General features: G+C 37.3%; 1 non-coding gene across 1 annotated transcript; it reads right to left on the bottom strand.

Annotated features, from left to right (window-relative positions):
- Positions 1–12,086: 12,086 nt before the first annotated feature.
- On the bottom strand, positions 12,087–12,192 carry LOC116575590. Its single transcript, XR_004279853.1, has one exon. It is a non-coding gene; the product is annotated as a U6 spliceosomal RNA (small nuclear RNA).
- Positions 12,193–13,136: the final 944 nt, after the last annotated feature.

Raw genomic sequence — 13,136 nt, 5'->3', positions numbered from 1 at the left:
TCTTAGCACATGTTTACATCAAGAAGTAGGCCCTGGAGTGTCTCAAGGAAAGACTTGCAGGGTGACTGAGGGGTCTAGAGTCAATATGCTGTCGGTTTAAAAAGGTGAGACTGTTTTGGGGTGCCTGGGTGGCTCAGTGGGTTAAGCATCTGCCTTCAGCTCAGGTCATGATCTCAGGATCCTGGGATCCAGCCCCGCATCGGGATCTCTACTCAGCTGGGAGTCTGCTTCTCCCTTTTCTCTGCCTCTTTCCCTGCCTTTGCTCTCTCTTTCTCAAATAAGTGAGTAGAATCTTTAAAAAAAAAAAGGGGGGGGGCTGAAAATTTCTTTGTAAAAAAGTGAAGGCTGAAAATGTAATAACTCTCTTCAGATATATGAAGAATTCTTTCTAAAAAAAGGTTAGTTCTATTACTTGAAGTGCTCTAAGGAAGCAATAGGAACAACAGGCAAGAGAAGGACATTTTGACCCCACTCAGGATAGGTTTTTCCTAACCATTATGGCTTTCGTCAGTGGAATGCTTTGCCTTATAAGGATGGTATGGGTTGTACATTACTAGAAATATTCAATATAACTTTATAATTCCTTTCTCCCTTCTTTCTTTCCTTCCTTCTAAGAACAGTACTAAGAAGAAAAGACTTTTTTATTTTTATTTATTTATTTATTTTTTAAAGATTTTGTTTATTTATTTGACAGAGATCACAAGTAGGCAGAGAAGCAGGCAGAGAGAGAGAGAGGAGGAAGCAGGCTCCCTGCTGAGCAGAGAGCCCGATGTGGGGCTCGATCCCAGGACCCCGAGATCGTGACCTGAGCCGAAGGCAGAGGCTTTAACCCACTGAGCCACCCAGGCGCCCCAGAAAAGACTTTTTTAAAAGATGTTTTTATTTAAAACGTAAGAAAAAAAGAGGAAAGTAAAGATACAAATATATTCTCAGGAAGTTTCTAGCATGACAGAGCACCCAGCGTGGATATCCCTGCTTTGGTTTCATGATACAAGATTTGCTCACGAAGATAGTGCCCGTGTGGTGCTGCGGAAGTGATCTTGTACTAGATAAGGTCATGCACCTTATTCTCGAGTTATAACTTGGTGTTGTAAGCATGTGACATAGAAACTCTCTCAAATATCATTGTTTGATGGGTTTCTTCTTGCTTTTTGTCCGATTTTATAAGGTCTGTGGTCTTACTTTTAGCCATAAGGCAGTTTTCTGGGATTCTCAAGAATATCTTGTATTTACAGCATTCCAACACCCGCATCACCCCTGTGTTACCATATTGCTTGATTATTCTGACTTCCTCCACTTTATATCAGCCTGATGACTGTATTCTGATTCTTTGAAGCACTATGTAAATCTAAGTAGTAAATGCAATGTCTAGTCTTACTGGATACCAGGTACATTAGCTTGAATAACCCTAGGAATTTTGTTATAATCGTGTCATGCCTAATGATGACCTACTCAGCCCCTGCAAACATCACTCAGTTACTCATTTCAGCATTGATTTTTCTCATGCTTTTCTTCATGGCATTTAAAGGGCTCTTACATCTCTCCTTTTACTGAGGTGGAATGGTATATAATGGCAGAGATGCTTTGCTTCCCAGATTCATAATGTTACACTCTTCTGCAAATCATTTTGGAAACAAATTGGGGTATCAATACATAAATAATGCCACACTTCTATCTGATTGAAATCACTGCTTTCATAGAAATGGTATATTAGAACAGTTTTCACTGAAAAAATATTTTAAATGCATTTGTACAATAAAGAAAAGATTACCAATTCTCTGTATCAAGAATACAATTTATCCCAAACAACTTCTCAATAGAAGTAGAATTACTAATGAGAGAATCACAAATACGTATAATTTCAGCATCTAACCTTAAAAATGGAAATAATGCATCAGGTTTTTAAGACTACATTTTATTGGTGCGCCTGGGTGGCTCAATTGGTTAAGCCTCCAACTTTTGATTTTGGCTCAGGTCATGATCTCAGGATCTCCAGATGGAGCCCTCCAGATGGAGCCCTGCTCAGCAGGGAATCAGCTTGAGAGGCTCATCCTCTGTCCTTCCCCCATTCATGGTCTCTCTCTCTCTCTCTCTCAAAAAAAGAATAAATTGTATTCATATGCACTGTTTATGAGAGATTTTTAAAAAAAAATTCTTTGCAGTTAAGATCAAATTAATTGATTCACGACTACATTTTTAAATTTTAAATTTATATTTATTTTTAAATTTTTATTTATTTATTTGACAGTCAGAGATCACAAGTAGGCAGAGAGGCAGGCAGAGAGAGAGAGGGAAACAGGCTCCCCGCAGAGCAGAGAGCTCGATGTGGGGCTTGATCCTAGGACCCTGGAATCATGACCTGACCCGAAGGCAGTCTTTAACCCACTGAGCCACTCAGGCACCCCACAGCTACATTTTTTAAGCTAAATGTTATCACATTCTCTTCTAAGATCTGTTTTTGCATCCACTCAAATATAGAGACAAATCTAGTTTTTTTCCCCCAGATCACTACTAATTTTTTTCCTACCTCTCTTTAGCACATTCCCATTTTATGAGATATGCAGTTTAATATTTTCTGCTAAGAATTATAAAAACTTCCAGAAACGGCATTTAAAAAATTACACTGGCCCATTTAACTTCACCTTGACCAATTGTAAGAAATTACACAAAGATCTATCGTTGTTACCCTGGAAAAGGGTGAAACATTTAACTCACTGGGTTTGGTTTCATAAATACTAATAATACTTTTAAAAACATTATTAGAACATTTATTCCATCTCCCTTGTAATATATTTTTTTCTCCTTTTTAAAACTAGACTTTATATAGTCTCATTTTTAATGTCTCAGTTGAAGGAGCTTTCATAAGCCCTTAAAAGATATCCTGATTTGAATTACTCTTGCTCAGAAAATTCCTAATGTTTAACTTATATTCTCCTTTATTCAATTGTCACTCTTCAGACCATCTTAGAAAAGTAATTTTTCTCATAATTTGCCCCCTTAAATCATTGTAGGTAATCTCAATATTTCATCTTTCTTAAGCACATAGTGTTATTTAAATTTGCAGAAAATCTGAAGGTGACTAAGATTTCCTTTAATTTTTCATTTTTGATGAAATGATGCAGTTTTTTTAAAATATTCATTTAAGTATTGTATCTTAATCTCATTTTAAAAAGGTAAGAAAATCCCACGGGACCCTTAGAATTTGTAAATTTCTCTATTTTATCTTTCCCTTTGGTGTCTCAACCTCATCTCAAAATTATGTACAGAATAGAGCTTCTTCTAGAATAGATTTTCTTCTCTCTGATTCCCAGATAGAAACCTGGACATCTCCCTTTAACCTTTCGTTATCCTCAGCCATCTTACACATTTAATCTAAGATAAATCCTAATGTTTGCAGCTCTGAAATGTAATCTAAATCCACCCATAATTTTAATTTCTGTTGACACCACCCTTGTGCAGGCCACCATTATGTCTTGCTTGGGTTTTCACAATAGTCTCCTATATGGTCTCTTTGCTTCCATTCTCACGCCCTTTCTAGTTTATTTCCAACAAAGCAGCCAAAGTGATCTTGTAACTCATGAATCCAGTCATGTCACTACCCACATTAAGTCTTTCTAAGCCTTTCCCATTGAACCAAGAATAGCATTCAAATTGCTTGGCTTAACAGCTCCTGCCTATCCTTCCAACTTCGTCTAATGTCACAAACACGTTCTCCTCAGTGTCCCCACCACTCCATCAGTAGTGCTCAGTGCCATACTCCTGCCAGAGTGGCTTCCTCTCTTCTGTGACAAAACTACTTTCTACATCAAGGTCTTCTTCCTTTCTGATGCTTATTCCTGGAATTTTCTTTTCCACATTCTTCACATGGCTCACTTTTTAATTTCTCTCTGGATCTCAACTTAGACGGCGCTTACTCAAGGAGTCCTTCTCCATCCACCATAACAAAAGTTGACCTCTCTTTTATCATATAATCTTAATTTCATTATAACGTCTCTCAAATATATCAGTATCTTGTGTAATATAATTATTGCTTATTTATTTTTCCTCCTCCAGTAGAATGTAGGCTCCATGATCATAATCAGCTATTCCTCCAAGGAACTGTGGTTCTTTTTAGTGGGAAATGGTATTTAGAAACCAAGTTCTGGGTGCCATGTGTACACCTTGTTATTGGGGTATAGTTATCCCCAATCCTTTTCAATGGATATACCTGTGTGACTTCATTTATATTTCACATAATATACAGCTCTATGGTTATCAAAAACCTTAAAACCATGGCCTGTTTTCTTCAACAATGTCAAGGTCACATATGACAAATAAAGATTGAGGAAATATTCCAGATTAAAAGAGATTAAAAAGACATTGTATTTAAAGGTAAAGTGACATCCTGGAATGGATCCTGGATGGGTAAGAATTTATAATCTTTATGGATAGTATTTTATGGGAAGAATTGACACACTTTGAATATAGATTGTGGATTAGATTAGATCACGATACTGTATAAATATCACATGTCTTAATTTTGTGCTGTGGTTATGCATGAGAATGTCTTTGTTCTCAACAAATATACAATGAAGAATTAGAGATGAAATGTCACCATGTCTGCCACACATATTCACAAAGAAATACACTCCTATTTGTCTCTTCTGTTTCTCTCCCTCATTCATCTGTTGAGAGAAATCTCTCTCTCTCATTCAGCTCTTAGAGAAATAGAGAAAGAGAATAACACATGGGAGAAGTTGTAAATCGTTAAATCTGAGTCAAGAGTGTATGAGAGTTCTTTGTTTTACAATTTTTAATAGGTTTATGAAAATGTATAAAAAATATTTTCTATTGATAACTGCTTTGAATGAATGAAGACTGAAACATCCTCTTTTTGTTTTTCCAAGTTAAAAGCAAATTAAAGAGCTTGAATTGAGTAGCAGCATGTACACTATGCAAAACGAGAATTCTTTACAAAGGGCAAATGAAAACAAGATTCATTAATATCACTTTATTCTGAATTGAAGAGATTTTATAAGTGTTTTACTCAACCAGTACTAGTCCATCAGGTGCAAAACCACCGAGGAGAACATTATTGCTTAGTTTTTTTTTTTCCCCTTCACAAAGAGAAAATCTTCTAAACAGCTTAAACTTGCCTAAAGCAATTTCAAGATGACCTAACTCTCCCCAAGTGACTTCTCAAATTCTTAAACTATTATCTTTCTGTTCAAACCCCTTTTTTAACTTTTTCCCAATTACACCAGCCATATAATTGCTAAGCTAAGATTCCTATAGACTATCTCTATCAAAGGATCAGGATAGGGAATGATAAACCTCTTAACAAAAACTTAATTCTGATTCTTTCCCCAGATTAAGGTATCTTAGCAACCTGTGAAGCATTTTATCTGCTGATTCTATCATTTGGAGCACTTTGTTGAACCCTTGAATTGACCTTATACCTGTGTGTTTCCTCTCTTGTTGGTTTTGTTGGTCCAGGTTATATAAAATGAGGTTGGCAAACAAAAAGCAATGTGACCACACATGTGTAAATGTATTTAGCCTTTAACACCACAATTGGTTATTTATAAACTTATGAACTAGAATCTTTATTTCTGTCATTTGTCTCCTGGGAATAACAGGTCTAGCTCTGCTCCACTGGGGCCAGTGACGAGGAATAGGAGCTTGGTTTTAACTAATACAAGAATTTGAGATGGAAGAAGGGTCGAAGCAAAACAGCCCCAGTTGCTTGAGCTGGGGAAGCCAGAGGGGTGAAGCACGCATTGTGCTCTAACCTTCAAGAGAATGTTCTTGGTTACAGTACAGCAAGGTGGGTGACAAATGATGGGAGGGCATCCAACTTGTCTAAACAAATTCAAGGATTCTGGCTTTGAATCTCAGGAGGACCAACTGATGAGATCAAAGAACTACTGTCTGTGGTATCGGGAAACTGTGTGTGATACAAGCAAGGACATTTACCTTTGGTGACACTTGCTTCATCTTGCCTTTATCTTACTGACTACTGCACCTCATCTCGGTCATGAATCCTCCTCACCCTCCCAGATGGGTGGCAGTGTTGCCGATCTGGTTTTTCATCCTCTCTTTTTCTCTGTCTCCTCTCATTCACTAATTGACCGCATCCACTCCCATGGCCTTAAATATCATCCATTCTCTGGAAATACATTTTTTTTTTCTCCCTATAGCCCAGACCTCTCCAGACTTACATTCCAGACTCCTACAAGATCTACTCTAGGGACATATATGTAATAGATATCCAAAACAAACTCCCAAATTTTAACTCCTAAATCCCTGATTCCTCCTACAGATTCTCAGCTTTAGTAACGAGTAATTCTGTTTTTCCTGTTACTCAGGGCAAAATAATTCTTGACAGTTTTCTTTCTCCTACACCTGACATGCAATACCAGTAGCAAATCTGGAGGCACTGCTTTCAAAGTGCCAAAACACAGAGCACTTTTTATCACCTTTATCATTATCGCTATAGTCTGAATAGCATGATATCTTGTCTGGGTTATTGCAAGAGCTGTTCACTGGTCTACCTTATTCTGCCCTTGCTTGTACAGCCCACAGCAGCCAGAGGGATACTTTCAAAGAATACATCTGACCATGTCACTCCTCTGGTCAAGTCTCTCTGATGGTTAATCCAGACTTCTTTGCATGGCTTAGAAGGGAGCCCCTGCCTGGTTTGGGCTCCCCTCCCTGATCTACTGACCACAGTTTTGTCATTTGCTCCAACCTAGTCTTAGTGACCTTTCTGCTACTCTTTAAATAAACCAAACATACTTCCCCTTTACTGTCTTTGAACTTGCTGACTCCACTGGCTGGGATGCAGTTTCCCCAGGTACGCTTAGCTTCTGTACCCATAGCCATTTATCAGAGAGCTTTCCCAACCATTTCTTTAAAAAGATTTATTTATTTTGAGAGAGAGAGAAAGAGAGAGCAGGAAGAAGGGCAGAGGGAGAGAGAGCAAGAGAGAGAGATCCTCAAACAGACTCCTCGCTGAGCACGGAGCCTGACGTGGGGCTTGATCCCAGGACCCTGAGATCATGACCTGAGCTGACATCAAGATCAGAAGTTTAACTGACTTACCTACCCAGGTGCCCCTTCCCAAACATTCTTGACTAAAGTGGCATGACCACCACCACTCATGTCATTGCATATTCCATTTCCTTATTTTATTTTTTTCAGTAAGTATTGTCACTTGTCTTCGTGTTTTTTTTTCTTTTTTTAAAATTTCATGAGAAGCAAATTTTATATTTTTTAAATTTAGATTTAATGAATTAGCATATAGCTTCTTATTAGATTCAGAGGTAGAATTTAGTGATTCATCAGATACATATAACACCCAGTGCTCATTATATCACATACTCTCCTTAGCACCTATTACCCACTTACCCTATCCCTCCAACTGCCTCCCCTCCAGCAACCCTCAGTTTGTTTCCTAGAATTAAGAGTCTCTTATGGTGTGCATTTTTTTTCTGTGTAGAAGAAGTAAGTATAATAAACTTTTCATGTTTTAGACAGATAACATTCTAGGATGGGTAACCGAAATGAAGATTTTTAATTATTGAAGAAAGAATGTGAAATCTTATTTGTGTGGCCTCCTTTAAGCTCATCTTTAAAATAGGAACAATAATATCTTTCCAGTCTACTACAAAACCTTGAGATGAGCATTAAATGAGATGATATGTAGGAAGCATTTGGATTCTACTCAATATTACAACATCCAGTCTCTATATGATCACCTTGTGTATGAGAACTCCTTTGTACTGCACTAAATTTCAGATGTCTTATTTTTCCTACTTTTTTTTTCTTCTGATCACTAAAAGATTGGTTAACACAAGTTTGGAAGATTTCTTACTAGAAAACATCACTATTTTTTTTTTAAATTTTATTAGAAGTATTCTCAATAACCCACATGAAAATTTTGGAAGCATGTTAAGTTTCATAGATGCTGAAATCCTGAGAAAAATAGCTAATTCAATGAATTATGAAATTAATGTAGAAAAATGTTGATGAGCTTGACCCTGGGTCAAAATAACATGCTGCACCAAAGCAAGGGAGCTGCACTTTGACATAGGGAGCTGCACTTTGACATCGTGCTAGTTATTTCACACATATAGTGCATTGAAGGCTCATGATAAAGCAAAACAACTAGACATTATCATATGCCTATCCAAACACTGAAACCAAGTCTCAGAGAGGTTAAGAAGCTTCTTTAAAGTCACAGAGCTAATATGATATAGATTGAATGCAAATGGGTAACTCTCTAACTTTGAAATTCATGCTCTTTCCTTTATGCTGCAAAGATTCTTGTGTACAGTGTAAAAAGAAAAATACAGTCAGATTCATAATGAAGGCTAAGTGGTAACACAGAGAAAAACTGACATTACCCTTAAGCCATTAGATATGGTTGTCAAAGAATGACTGAACTGAAGCTTAGGTTGTGTTCCAAGATTGGTGGATCCATTGAGATGGTGGTGAGAACCCAACTCTCTACTGTGCTGGTCAGATTAGTCTTATAATTTTGTCTGAATTGGAGTATCATATTTTTAGGACCGTGGAAAAGCTAAAAATTACTCCAGGATAAGTATTCGGGATGACTAAAGTCCTCACAACATATCCTAGAGAAATAGTTGATGGAATTAGGGATGTGTTAACTGGGGTGGAAGGGGAGAAAGAGGAGTTACTGGCAGTCACATAGACCAGATTTTTCAGTCATTCAATATAGCTTCAAACAATAAAACTATGACCATGAGAAGCTTAGTTTCTCGAGTGAAATATGCTATTGCAGGAGTTCTTGAGTTCTTTTTAACTGGAGGAGTTCAAAGAAAACAAACAAACATGATCACAGTAGGGAAGTTTCAAGAGGTATCCAAGTATCAAAGAGGAGATTGAACTAGATAACCCTTGGGTCTGTTCTGACACTTGGATTTCATGCTTTATCAGAAAAGCCTGTCTGCATCCACTCGTTAGGAAGTTTAGGACCAATAACTTTGTGGCTATCTCATCCTACTAAGAATGATAAATGCATATATAATTAAAACATTATCTGCATCTCAGCTGAGGCCTTTATGCTTCCCAAGAAGGGCATAAAATAGACCTGAACCCCAAATTCTACGCCTTGAGGAAATGCTGTTTCTGTGTAACATGAATCATTGGAGTGGAAGATGGGTCAGGAGGAGAAGTTTTGCATTTTTTAGATTCCTAGATCCCTGAGCTAGCATAGAATTGACACTAAGCTTTCTCAAAATCAAAATGAAACAAAACATAGCAAGACTCCCAAAAATATTGGTGAATTGAGTGACACTTAATAAAGCTTAAAGGGGGATTGGTGCCTGGGTGGCTCAGCAGGTGAAGCGTCTGCCTTCAGCTCAGGTTGTGATCCCAGGATCCCAGGATCAAGCCCCAAGTGCAGGGAGTCTGCTTCTCCCTCTCCCTCTTCTCCTCCCCAGCTCATGCTCCCACTCTCTCTCTCTCAAATCAATACAAGTTTTAAGAAAATAATAAAACTTAAAAGGGGAGTAAGTGGAGAGGAAGCGTAGTCTATATGGTAGCAAAGTCACTAAACTGCGCATGAGATTTGTCTGATTTTAAAATGTCCGGGAGCCATCAGCCACAGGGGAATATCACTGGCCTTTTAATCTACATTGGCTTTATCCTCTTAAAACTCATAATGATGCTTCTCTTTTCTCTTTCCTCCTCAATCTCATCTCCTCCTTTCCCACCTCAGAACTGCCTCAGGAATTTCAGTTTCTTCCCACTCTTGAAGGGCAGCTTCATGAGGCCTCAAGCTCTAGAATTCACCTCAGACTCCTCATCACAAACTGCAATTTACCAAGGTGCTTATTAGAGTTAAAGAACCTGCTCATCATAGAAATCACCATCCTTAGAGAGAGTATTAACATTGGAACAATTTATTAGCATTTCAAATTTGTTATTTTTGTCATCACGCAGTAGAGGCGATTTTTTAAAAATACTAAGCATTTGAGGAAATTTTTTGGTCAAATCTCCTATTCCAAGATTAAATAAAAAGAGACAGCTTAGCATAGTGGTCTGGAAGCAAACAGATTTTGTTTCCGACCTTCTTTTTACTTGAGTGGCTCTGCCATTTTGGGCAGGTTACTTAACTTCTCTGATTTTTTTTTTTTTAATTCTTTCATCTCAAAATGTGATTAATAGAATGTGTTGGTGCCATCTGGGTTAAGTTAAATAATGTGTGTGTAGAGCACTTCACGTACTCCTTTTCATCTGGTCAGTGTTCTCTAAGTGTTAACACCATTACAAATAAAGTTTCCTCACTCAAAGATCTTTTTAAAATTTCTAAACTCAAGATAAATTTTTCAATGACCACTGAAAATTTAGCTTGACAGACTTTGAAGAATATACTAAGGATATTTACCACTAATATTTTTTCTTCTGCCTATCATTTGCCAAACTGTCACTAAGATTTCTTGAAAATACACTTCAATGATTTCTGTATTGAAAGCAATTTATTTGACTGGCAGAATGATAGAGGAACTATTAGTTAAATACATTTTACCAATTTTACGACTTGCCCTGGTAGCATGATATCAAGATTAGATACCGTGATCCTAAATAATCAAGCTGACCTTTGGCAAAATTATAAATTAGAAATAGTTTAATTTAGTACCAACTTTCTTTTCATTAAATCCCTATGCCAGTCTTAGACAAAGTTCCTGTCCTATGCTATTGGGTAGGATAGCCACTCTCACATGTAACTATATGCATTTAAAGTAAAGTTCATTAAAATTAAACAAAATTTGGAATTTGAAATTCAGTTACTCAACTGGACTGGTCACATTTCACATGCTCAAAAGCCATGTGACAAGTGGCTACTGTATTGGAACACATGCATATAAAACATTTTCCATCATTGCAGGAAATTCTATTGGACAATGCTGCCCAAAACTGAAATAACTTGTATCCTTTTTTGGTCTGGCACCTTCAAAACTGCTTCCTGTTAGGTGTCATCACGATAATGTCTTCTATCTCAGAGATTTTCCTATCCTTTGTCTTATATTATCCACTAGTAGAAAGGGGCCAAGGGGGAAGGAGCTGAGGGTTGATTTTCAGGTAAATGAATGAGTAACTTTTCATCTTCCAGAGCAGTATTTTTCAGAAAGTGGTTCTATAAGATTACCACCTTAATCAACTGAAATAGTTATTTAAATGTGAGGTTCTTAGGCCCCATATTAAAGCCTCTCAATCTGCCTTTTGCCTCAGCTTTCTCAGTCATTGTTATGGAATGCTGAAGTTTGAGGGCCATTGTTGAGAAGAGCAACCTTGATGGGTCTTCAGTAACCTTAACTGAGAGCCTTAGATGTGGAAATTAATTTGCACAGGAATGGAATGCGATGCCAAGTTTAGGTAGCAGAGGAGATATTTTTGGAAGGATTATTTTTGTTTATTTTTAAATTATACAGTAGAAGGCCGTCTACTTACGGCTCCCTGCGGACCTACTTGCTAGTATAATTCAGTTGATAAGCCCACTTCCTACTAAGAGAATTGTTTTTTAAAAGTTTACTTTTTTTTTTTTTAAGATTTTCTTTCTTTATTTGACAGAGAGAGACACAGCTAGAGAGGGAACACAGCAGAGGGAGTGGGAAAGGGAGAAGCAGTCTTCCCGAGGAGCAGGGAGCCCAATGAGGGGCTTGATCACAGGACTCTGGGATCATTACCTGAGCTGAAGGCAGATGCTTAATGACTGAGCCACCCAGGAACTTCAAAACAGTTTACTCTTGGCATGAGATATTTTCTTTTCTTTCTTTCTTTTATTTTTTTTTTAAGTTTATTTATTTATTTGACAGAATGAGAGAGAGAGAGAAAGGGAGAGAGAGAGAGAGCACGTCCGAGCAAGCAGGGGGAGTGGGGGAGGGAGAAGCAGGCTCTCCTGGGAGCAGAGAGCCCAGGGCTTGATCGCAGGAGCTGAAGGCAGACCCTTAACTGACTGAGCCACCCAGGCACCCCGGTATTTTTATTAATGTTTTAGAATCATGTTTACTTTTTAATGCTTTCATTTCATCTTATTATCATGGTTATTATTTATTTGTGTATTGATGTTATTGAAGAAAAATACTGAATGCATCACGAATTTGCCTGTCATCCTTGTGCAGAGCCCATTCTAGTCTTCTCTATATCAGTCCAGTTTTGTAAATGTGCTGCCGAAGTGAGGACTGTTATTATTTACTGAAGTACAGTTGAGAAAATTTTAAGATTTTAAAGCATACAACTTGGTGATTTGATATATGTGTACATTACGAAAGGGGAAATCATGTTAACTTTTGTAAATTGGTTTTAAGTCACTTATGACTTGATTTTATGTTATTTAAGTTTCCCTTGAGAAACAAAGAATTAAAAGAATTTTTAAAGGGAAAATTAATGAAAGAGGGGAAAAAACTGGGAACAACTTATAAAAAATAGACTTTTTATTTTTTTATTTTTTTTTTTAAAGATTTTATTTATTTATTTGACAGACAGAGAGCACAAGTCGGCAGAGAGGCAGGCGGAGAGAGACGAGGAAGCAGGCTCCCTGCTGAGCAGAGAGCCGGATGTGGGGCTTGATCCCAGGACTCTGGGATCATGACCTGGGCGGAAGGCAGAGGCTTTAACCCACTGAGCCACCCAGGTGTCCCTAAAAAATAGACTTTTTAAATAAAATTGAAAAAGGCTTAATCGAGGAGACAAAAATGTAAAACAGTCAAAAGCAGAACCGAAACTAAACAGTGGAAAGTTTTCTAGCCAGTCTCAACAAGGAAAAAAAGAAAGAAAATAGTGAAACAGTACTAAGATTAAGAAAGAGAGAATATAAACATGGATATAGACAATATATAGGTAATTACAAATAAGGCAATCTGGTAGAAAAATCTTAAGTGAAGTTTTGTTTTACTAGTTATCTAGACTTACCATAAAGCATATAATAATTGAAGCGAAGCAATTTGCCACTAATAGACTAAAACAATAGAATAGAGAACTTAGAAGAAAGCATTCAAAAATGAGGAAGTTTGGCATAGGACAAAGGTAGCATTTAAGCACCAGGGAAAAAGGGTGGAAGTAAGTGACTATCCACTTATATCCATATTACATCCTGAACTTGAACCATAATACAACTCCAGATGCCT

The sequence above is a fragment of the Mustela erminea genome, chromosome 16 (genome assembly GCF_009829155.1).
Source record: "Mustela erminea isolate mMusErm1 chromosome 16, mMusErm1.Pri, whole genome shotgun sequence".
NCBI classification, from domain to species: domain Eukaryota; kingdom Metazoa; phylum Chordata; class Mammalia; order Carnivora; family Mustelidae; genus Mustela; species Mustela erminea.
This window is presented reverse-complemented; position numbering and strand designations above follow the sequence as displayed.